The sequence below is a fragment of the Alligator sinensis genome, unplaced genomic scaffold (genome assembly GCF_000455745.1).
Source record: "Alligator sinensis unplaced genomic scaffold, ASM45574v1 scaffold343_1, whole genome shotgun sequence".
Lineage (NCBI taxonomy): Eukaryota > Metazoa > Chordata > Crocodylia > Alligatoridae > Alligator > Alligator sinensis.
In genome coordinates, this window is record NW_005841947.1 from 1808780 (window position 1) to 1819654 (window position 10875).

Here is a 10875-nt window from a genome sequence, read left to right on the forward strand (position 1 = left end):
CATGTCTTTCTTTAAAAGAACATATACAGCAGGTTAAGGTATCCTAGTTTTTGCAAAACAAAGTGATGAAAAAGAACTATATTCTTTTCCATAGCACTCCTCTAATCAGGTTTATATTTACACCTTTCAGTTTATTCCATATCATGGTCAGAGTACAGGTTTTCATTGCACATAATAGTGAATATAGTGGTATCTTGTGTAGAACATAGATGGTTTATGATCATGTAATGAGAAACCTCCACTGCAATATATGTGCAATGAAACACAGTTAAGGTTGCCAGGGGAACTTTAACTTAATTATCATATTTTTGAGCAACTACAATATCAACTATAATGTTGCATTTATGTGGTTAGATTCCAAATTTTTCCCACTTACAGGTCACATTCCGAAACCATTTGATAGATTTCTTTCAATAAAAGTTAGGATAAAGACAACTTGATATCTACTGCTACATAAAGCATCAAAAGGAAAATTTTGTGTTAACCATTCAATGTGCATGAGAAGATGTAGTTCAGATATCATACTGGATAAAATTAAGGGCAACTCTTGACCAATGTCTAGTCTTAATCTAAACTCCTTACCTACTTGTGATGCCAAAATGTAATGACTCATGTCGTCAAGATCTAAAGAATACATTTGTCCCTCTTCTTTCTTGACACTCAAAGAAATAATTAACAGTTTTGACATCTAAAATATTATCGTTAGACTTCCAAGACAGATGCTTTAATTGACACATCTAGGACCTATCATTTCAGGCTGTCTGCAGACAGCACAGCACCAGTTCACACCCAGTTCACACTTTAAAGGTCAACTTTGCAGCCAAAAGGGGGTAGAGGCTTATTATTTTCTGTATTTAAGATTTAATTCTGGGGCATAAGATGTCACCCTCCAGGGAATAGCACCAGCTTGCTGTGCTGCCAAGTGTCAGTTCATTCTGACCCCGTCATGAAAAGTAAAGGACACAAACTGGAGAAACTATGATCTACTGATCTGTAGGAGTTTCTGATGAGTGGCACTTAATGGCATTGAAAAATTATTTGGGATTACTTTACAGATCACCCCTCCAAGACACATACTATGGGCAAGACAAAGGAAAAGGTGAAGTAGTAGAAACTCCACCTGTATTTCTCAATGCTCAACATCACCTATCCTCAACTATAACACGAATTCACCTTTAGCATAGCAAGGCTCTTTTGTCATAAAACATCAGGATGAGCACTAGTTAAGATTTTCAAACCCTTCCAAAGGACTAATTTTAATGAAAAGCCATTGTCTAAATCCCACAGACGTCTTTGAAAATCTCTACTGTTGTACCTACAGAAATCGATGAGATGAAAATATCTTTTATGTCACGAGAAGAGGCAAAAAATGTTCTCATTAGAACTGAAGGAATAGATCAAAGAGTAAAATCCAGGAGAGATGAACAGAATGGGGAATAAAATAAGAGATGAGTGCATATGAACTCACTCCCTTTCAAGAACATTAAATAACTTCCTTCAGTGTGTAAGAGGACATCTCAGTTTTTCTACCTAAATGTGACTTTATATGCCCTTACTGAGAACCAGAAGGTATGCTGAGGGCCCTGGCAAATTCAGACTGTAGACAAGTTATTATTATTATTACTGCCTTATTATTACCTTAACTGTTCAGTATCATGCTTTTGTGGTTATAAAGGGCTTTAGAATCATTATGGCAGGCCACTCCCTTCCTGCCTTTCATGGCTTCATGACTGTAGAAAGGATAGAACAGAAGTCCCTTTGATTTCAGACAGCACAGCTTATACTACGTTGGCTCCAAGTGTCCTCTAGCTCAGTGTTTCCCAACTTTTTCCAGCCCGAGGCACACTTACGTTAATAACAATTTTCCACAGCACACCTGTTAAGGCATTGACCATCCTCATACCTGTTGTAGCTCATTGCCATGGCAAAATTCCATGGCACACCTGTTCATTTCTGACAGCGCACTTTTGTGCTACAGCACACTGGTTGGAAAACACTGCTCTAACTGTAGCAGTCTTCAGGCTCATTAGACATATCTCAGTTGGTTAGACTTCCATCTGTGCTGGCATGCACACACTGCTTTACACCTATCTAGAGTAAGAGTTGCCATTATACACTGATTGCCAACAGCTAAAAAGAGCATAGGCAACAGAGGAACTTCAAATCTACTGACAACTGCAGTAGATGGAAGTAGTCAAGCACAAAAGACACCAAGAATAGAGCAAGAGGGATGGCACAAAACATTTTTTCCACATCAAACGAAATGATCTGAAGCAAAGTGGGTGGTAACAAGAAGCACTTCCCCAGTTTCTCTAATGTAAAGGAACCATTCATGAAGATCTGACTGATAAAAATCTGCAAATGACTTCAAGAAAAAGAAAGACATACACTTAGTCTGCAATACAAGATCTGTCTCTAACCTGCCTGCTGGAATGCAAATTGAGAAGCACTGCAACTCTCGACAACACCATTTTTTCAAAATACTTCTCTGCCACCACCTGAGGATCCAAATGGACTTGCCAGTATGACGCAGGATACATTACTGCATTTCATTGTTGTTATTTTTACCTAGTTAAACGTGAAATGTATGATCCACAATACATATACACTGGCATTTTTGTTGTGATCAACCCAAAGACTATTTTCTATGATTTTATAAAATTAATTGTTGGTGTTCTGTCACTAAAGTATTTACTTGAACATGACATATAACAGAAAGCATTTTGATGTTCAGAACTGCTGGTTTTGGTTTGTTGTTACTCACAGATTAAAATTATTCTACAAACTTTATAAGGAATCAGTGAGAACATCTAGATTCCTTTTCCTAGTAGGTAATACTAAGAAGTGTATAGAATTGTCTAGATCCCTACATGGGAAAGAATGGTGGTGTTTGTGACTGATAAGCACAGAACCAGCGTGTGGCATCAGTGCTGAAAAGAAGGGAGTGAAATGGTGTACTTGTGGGCAGGTGTGGGGTTGTACTTTTCTAGGATCTAGAAACTTTAGGCATGTGGTCAGGGAATTTGGCAGCAAGGTTCTATAGAAAGTTAGCTAGCTCATCTTATTTTTTCAGTCAGCCCAGTACTGAATTCACTAGACAGTTGTTTCTCATTTTAACAGTAGTCAATATGAAAGATGCCGATCAATGTTACAAACTGGTGATTAGTGTTTAATGATTACCAAACATCACAGTATTCATTTATTTGACTCATCATGCTTAAAGTTGAAGGAAGTGACAGAAAAGAAGTGTCTAAATGGACTGAAGTAATAAAAACAGATAATTCTTGCAAAGGAAAACATAGATGTTGTCAAGAATTGTTAAGAAGCAAGATAGGACAGATTTGCACTCATCTCAGAAAGTGCAGAAAATCTGTTTCTTCAGATCCTCCAAGATCAGATGTGCCTCTGAATGCAACTACTGAAGCAGAACACTGATGAGTCTGATGATCCTGAAAGCGAGACATTTTCAGTCCTATCATCATTACTGAACTATAGTTGCAGTGACAATTTACGTCCTTGTTCCAAGCATTCCTAACAGATCTTCAACATCAGGTATCTGCGTCTTCTACACCCCCCAAAAATTTGCAAAGATCAATAAGCAATTATGCCACAACGACAACTTGAACTAAATAAGACAGATACAACTTTCTTTTATGTTGTTAACAATGTCTTCACTTTAGTACAAAAGGCAAACATTTAAATAAATGATTGAAGCACCTCCTCCAAAAAGCTTTAAACTGATAGATCCATATCTAGAGGGTCCTTATGAAGAAAGAGAAAAGAAAAAGCTAATAAAAGAACTAAAAGAATAAAAAATACTAATGCAAGATGGCTAGCTAAACATGACAAATGACCCAATAATAGTTACAGGCATTCATACAAGGAAATGTGTCTTCTTGTTCAATTCTATTAGCTTTACACCAGAAATGAAAAGAATGAATATTTGCAAGAGAGTTGTTGAAGATGCCAGCCAAAAATGCAAAGACAAACATGACAATGAGTTCTTTGCTATTTGCTCAGACAACAAAAAGGATTTTTAAAGTGCAATCTTCTAAACTCCTGATGATGGACGTTTGGTATTGTAGTTCAACCTCACTGAGAAGGAAAAAAGGAGCAACAACTAACAGTCCCATGAGTGACTGGTGCCTCCTGAATCTGGGGGGGCACCCACATAAGTCACCAACGGCGGCGGCCCTGTTGGGGGGGCATCAGCCCTACCGACAGCATCAGTGTTGGCTGTCGGGGGGGCATGTGCACCCCCATGCACCCCCTACCAGTCGCCTATGAATAGTTCTGAATTTTGGCCGTGAAATTTCCAAAAATTCTTCCACAAAATTCTTCCAAGGATTGTCAACTTTGCTAACCAAGAAAAAAAAAAGAGGAGGGATGTTTCTGCTTCCCAGCAAAACTTTGCATCCACAAGTATGTGATGTTCCTGATTCCCAGCAAAACTTTGCATCCACAAGTATGTTGAAATTTGCAGTGAGGACTGGGAGGACTTTGATCAAAATACGGCATACATTCTACACAGCAAGGAACTTTATAGAGAGCCACTACATTTACAAAAACAGTTGAAGGAGGTTTCAGAGGGACATAACTGATTACAAGCTGATGACATGACCGTTGCAGCCTCAGTGGAAATGTGGTTTGATCTAATTAACAATAAAGCGCCAGAACTAGAGAAGGATAACATCAAAAAATGATTCAAAGATACTCTGGAATCTTTCCATTTCTTTAGCCAACACAACTGGTCACAAACACAAAGATACACAGAAGAGGAGAAAAAGGTTGGGGCATCACTGATGACACATATCCTGCACTGTTTGCTTTATTTCAGTCCATTTAATACTGAAGATCCAAATGTCTACTCTCAGTCTGTATGCACAATGTAGGCTGTGTCACATATCATTTAATCAGCATGGTGGAAGATATAGATATTAAATCACAAAGGACAAGTCAGTTGAATTCTGAATTGTCAGATTCCTTTTAAAAGCTGCCCAGCTGTCTGGGAAATTCGACATTATTCTTTCATGTTTTCAGTTCACTCTGATTGGTTTGGTTTGAACTCTGCAACAGGCTAGGTGCTAAAAAGCAAACAGAATGGTGAAAGTGTAATACTATTAAAAACCAGATGAAGCAAAATAAAAGGCCTAACATTTTCATAAACACTGGAAGTGTTTTCTTGTGTTTACAGTTCTCCGAGCAAAAGATTTCATTTTAGACGTGTGCTTTTCAGGTTTGAGGCATTCAAAGTTTTATATAGTGTTTTACTTCACAAGTCTGAGCAGTTTTTAAGGTTCTGCCCAACCAGGGGATTTTTTTTTTCAGTTGTTTTCTTTTCTTCCCCAAACTGGGAAACATTAGAAAGGCCCCTTTTGATGCACTAGCTGTTGCTTCCATTTAAAAATCTTCTCTCTCCACCCAATGGAGAGCACATACTTCAAACAATTGTGAGTATGTGTTAGCCTCGCCAGTATCTTGTGAAAGCAGTAAAAGCCTTTAACTTATTTGGTAGTAAAAGATGGGTTTGACATATTTTTAACGAAAAAGGAACAACACAGAAACCTTTTACTTTTTGTAGAATTTAAGTTAAAACCTAGCATTATATAGATTGGTGTTTCTTAATCCATGGGTTGCGATCCAGAAGGGGGTCACAAGAATATATGAAAGGGTCACAGACCCCAAAATAGATGCTGCTTGTGCTTCACCATATGCTAATGCTGTGCACACTAAAAAACAGGGATCTGAATTTTCCATTTGCCATGGAAAAATGAGGAGAAAATCAGAGAGGGAAGGCGCAGGTTTCCTTTTCCAGTTTGCAAGGTGCTGCCTGGGGCTGAGGGGAGTGGGAAGCGAGCAGTGAGATAGGAAGCACCATGTGCATATGCATGCACACATATGCATGTGGCATCCAGGTAGTACAGGCAGCTGCTCCCCACAGATAAGTCTATGAAGTCAAGGGGGAGCATAGGCAATGCATGGGGGGTTGGGGTAGTGGTAAGGGGGACACAAGAGATGTATCAGGAGGGCATGGTAGGGAACGTGCTGCCCCCCCACACACCAGATTTGTGTGCCTGCAGCAGGCACAGGATTGCAGCCTGGCTGGACAAGCACAGGCAGGAGCCATCTCTGTGGCTAAGCAGGCAGGACCCAGCACAGGAGGGCAAGACTCGCTGCTGCCACCATCAAGACCCCTGTGCCAGCCGTGCCACCAGAAATGCAAGGAGTAATGGGGGGGGGGTGGCACTGCCCTAACGTCCTTCCATGGCCAGCCACTTACACACCAGGCCACAGCTCTACCCTGCTGCCATGGCCCAACTGCTGCCGCCACTGCCGCTCCTCCGAGGAGGCAGCTCTACCCCAAAGGGGAGGTGGAGTGTTGGGCAATGCAGGTGACCTGAGGGAAATGGCAGCAATGGCGGCCAGGCCATGGCAGCAGGGTAGAGCCACAGTCCGGTTCACAAGCAGCTGGTGGTGAAAGGAGGTAAGGGCAGCATGCCCCCCGCATCCATTACTCCTCACACTGCTGGAGACATGGCTGGGACAGGGGTCCTGGTGGCAGCAGCAGCAACAGCAGTGAGTCTCGCCACCTGACTCTGCCCTCCCACACTGGGTCCTGCCTTCTGGACCATGCTCCTGCCCTGATGATCCCCTGCTGGTCCAGCTAGACTGTGGCCCTGTGCCTGCTGTGCCCCAGGCCCGCACATGCCCACCCAAACTCCCACCCTGCCCCCCACACAGGGCTGTGTCAGAACCAAGTAGTTGTATGCCTATGGCACAGTGGAACATTCCTTTGGTTTGATCCTTAGTGGAACATTCTGCTGTCAATCAGTCTGCATGCCTGTGCCACAGTGGAAAATTCCATTGGTTTGGTTTGATACATATGGCACAGGGAGAAACTAGGTCACAGCAAAGAAAGTAGGTCACAGTGGAAAATTCCGCTGGGACAGAACCCAGTGACTATATGCTATGTCATGGAAAAGTACAGCTTTAGAAAAAGTTCCCGCCAACTGTATGCAGACACGCACACCACCATTGGCCAGTTCTAAATTATTCATATTTGGTGACTAGCGATTGGCTTGTTAGTCATATAAAAGGTTGGAGTACTGCATGCAATTCTGGGCGCCGCACTTCAAGAGGGATGTGGATAACCTGGAGAGGGTCCAGAGAAGGGCCACTCATATGGTTAAGGGCCTACAGACCAAGCCTTACGAGGAGAGACTAGAGAAACTGGACCTTTTCAGCCTCCGCAAGAGAAGGTTGAGAGGCGACCTTGTGGCTGCCTATAAGTTCATCACAGGGGCACAGAAGGGAATTGGTGAGTATTTATTCACCAAGGCGCCCCCGGGGGTTACAAGAAATAATGGCCACAAGCTAGCAGAGAGCAGATTTAGATTGGACACTTTCCTGCTTATGCAGGGGGTCGGACTCAATGATCTATTGAGGTCCCTTCCGACCCTAACATCTATGAATCTATGAATCTATGAAAGGTAAATCAGTTTCCACCCAAGTTGGAGAACTCTGGATATTTCCCCACGTTGGAGAACTCTGTGTTTTTCTCCACGTTGGAGCACTCCATATACACCTGGGAGAACTCCGCGCCCATCTCGGAGTGAACTTGGCGGACTGATCACCCACCAATGACTCCTCGTCATCGACCTTCCCGACGTACCCCGTGCCCTGCATGCTCGTTGAGTTGTTCACGGACATCTCACCTCGGTTTCTAGAGCTCTTGTTCGGTTTGCAACTGTAACTGAAGTTAACTTTCTGCCTACGCTGTGTGCTGTGTCCATCGACAGTGTAAGTAAAGCAATCTTAGTTTAACCAATAGGCTTCCGTGCCTAATTCTGCTCCATCGCGGAAAAGTACCCACCTGCCGTTCCGGGCTACTGGCCTTAGCCTCGGCCTACCACTCGACCGCCACAGGCTGGAGCCTGGGGGCAGCGGATCAGGACTGAGGGGCACCAGCAAAGCTGGGAAGGATGGAGGGCTGTGGGTTAGGAGTGTGGGGCATCGTCAGGGCAAGGAAGCTGTTTTCTACTTAAACTATTTACTGGGTCGGGACTGGCCATCAATGTTTACAAATGGGTCCTGGTACAAAAAAGGTTGAGAACCAATGATATAGATTGTTGGGTAGTCATGTGTCATTCATTTTACAACTGAAAAGAAGAGTTAACATTGAAGCATACTAATGTAGCTTAATCTACAAATTTAATTATTATGAAATGTATTTATTATATTATTTATTATTATTTATTATAGATGTAAAGACAGAAAAGAAAAATGTACAATCCACCTCTGATGAAAGGCTGGAGAACGCCAAACACAATAAATGAGTCACTAACAACTGACTCAGCATGACAACAGGAGCTCATTGTTGCATTGACTGAAGAAAGCAGAGTCAGTTGGTTTAAACTGGATTCTTTCTTCGAAAGGATTTACTACAATATAGTATTTCTACCATCTTGTTATTCTCCTTTTCATGTCTTCCTTCAGACCCAGTAGTGCAGGGACAGGCAACCCCTGGCACTGGCACACATGCCAATTAGTGGCACGTAGAGACTTTTTTCTCGGCGCACCAGGAGGTGCACAAGGAAATTGTTTAAAAAAAAAAATAAATTGCTGCTCTGGGCTCTCTGAAGCAGCCACAGGCACTGGGGGCAGAATCAGGAGAACACAGGCAGGGACGCAGTCTACATTCTGCTGATCCTGTAGTCCTCCAGCATGGCATGGCCCCTAGAGAAGAGTTGTGGGTGATCGAGGCTGGGGCTCAGGCAGGAGCTGTGGAGGGCCCCTGTACTGGAGGCACCCAGCCAGCTCGGCCCCGAGCACACTGCCTGTGACAGTGGTTCCCAGGGCCTGAGGGGCTCCTGTGGCAGGCCAGGCCCCACAGCCTGGCCCTTGCACTGGGGGTGGCTCTGCCCCAGAGGGAGACTGAGCCCGGAGCCCAGAGCCCCCTGAGCCTGGCATCCTGCCCTAGCCAGATGGTAACCCCTTGTGGGCAGGACAGCTGCGGCCTATCCCTGTGAAGCTGCACAGGTCAGGCCGGACCAGGCCGGGCCCCACCTTGGGTGCTGCTGGGCGCCTCTGCCCGCCCACTGCAACCTGAGTCTGTGGAGCCCCAGCGCAGCCCCCACTTTCTACCCAGACCCTGCTCTCCTCTGGCTGCCATCTTCCCAAGGACCCAGCTGGGTCAACCTGCCCGCAGTACCTCCCCCCTGTGCCTGCTCCTCCTCGTACTGCCTGAACCCTGGCCTGAGTACCCAGCCCCAGGGCTCAATGCCCCAGTACTTCCCCAACCTGGGTGAGACAGGGTGTCTATGTGCCTGAGCCTCAGCCGGGCCTCTTCTCCTAGCCCTGAGCCTTGCCCCTCCGACCATCAGGAAAGCCTTAGTGCCCTGGTTCTGGCAACTGCTGCTGGGGTGTCACTGCTTCCCTCTGCTGGACACTGCCCTGGATCAGCAGGCCTGAGCCGCAGCTTGCGGTAGCGGGTGGGAGACATGGGCAGCGAGGAACACACCATCTTTCTCTTTTTCCTTTTTTTTTCCCTCTCTTCTCTTTCTTTGTCTCTCTTTTTTCTTGTCTTCTCTCTTCTCTTTTTCTCATCTCCTCTTTTTTCTTTTTCTTTCCTTTCCTCTTTTCTTTCTTTTTTCTTTCACGCCTTTCTCTTTTTTTCTCCTCTCTCTTGTCTTTCTCTTCTCTCTTTTTTCTCTCCCTTTTTTTCCTTCTCTTTCTCTTCTTTTTCTCTCCCTTCTTTTTTCTTTCTCTCCTCCTTTCTTTCTTTACCTCTTTCTCTCTCTCTCTCTTTCTCTTCTCTTCTTCCTCTTTTTTCTTTTTCTTTCTCTTTTTCTCTCTATCTCATCACAACATGCTTAAGGAAAAAAGAATACATGAGAACAAATACAGCATATGAAGTTTTATTTATTGTCCCCAGGCTCAGATTTTTTTAGAAAACCTGGTATTTACTGTAAAAAACCCCCCAACATTTATGATTATTAACAATATATATATGCAGTGTGTCCTACCACGTACTCCCCACCCGGTTTTGTTTTTCTGGCATGCTGGCACTTTGGCATCTTTCAAGGTAGACACTGACATTTTTTTGACACTCCAACTAAAAACGTTACCTACCCCTGCTCTAGTGTCTCCAGTACATATTGTATTTATTAACTCCTGCACTATTCAAACACCATCGGCTAGAACACACACCAAAACCAGGGGGGGCGGGGGGGGGGTGTACCATGTTATAAAATTAATTTAAAGGGTGAAATCCAGGTCCATTTTTCAGTCCCTACATATTTATGATCTAGATGTGGGGTTTGCTATGCAACTCACACAAGGGACTTTAAAGAATCTTGCCATGTGGGGAACTCTTGTAAAGTTTCCTATGATCTTGCCTGAGCAGATTCTCCCCTTGCATAAGAAATTATATATACACAAGTACAAAATATGAGTGCATATATTTTTGTCTTATATTTTGTGCTAATACTAATTACAAAATAATTGCTGCAAGTAGAATCCACATTCTTCCATAGTGGCACAGTGGCTGAATTCAGACAGAAAACTGCAATTCTTCTGTCCTTGCTTGTCTCTAAGGCTAAGTACAAAGGTTCAAATAACCCAAGGTGGAGTTGGTTCAATCTTCACAGGTTTTTCTAAGCTGTGTAGCTTGAACAGATAACAAACTGAATGGATGTTCAGTGTTCGGGTGGCCAAGACAGGCTGAAGCCTACATAAGCCCAGACCAGGAGTCAGGGGTTGGGGGTGCTCACACATACCACCCTTCATGCCCCTGCTGCCTAAACGGCCCAACGGCAGCCCAAGCTTGATTGGCTGCTGGATCCAGACCACCCCACCCTGCTGTCAGCCTCAGAA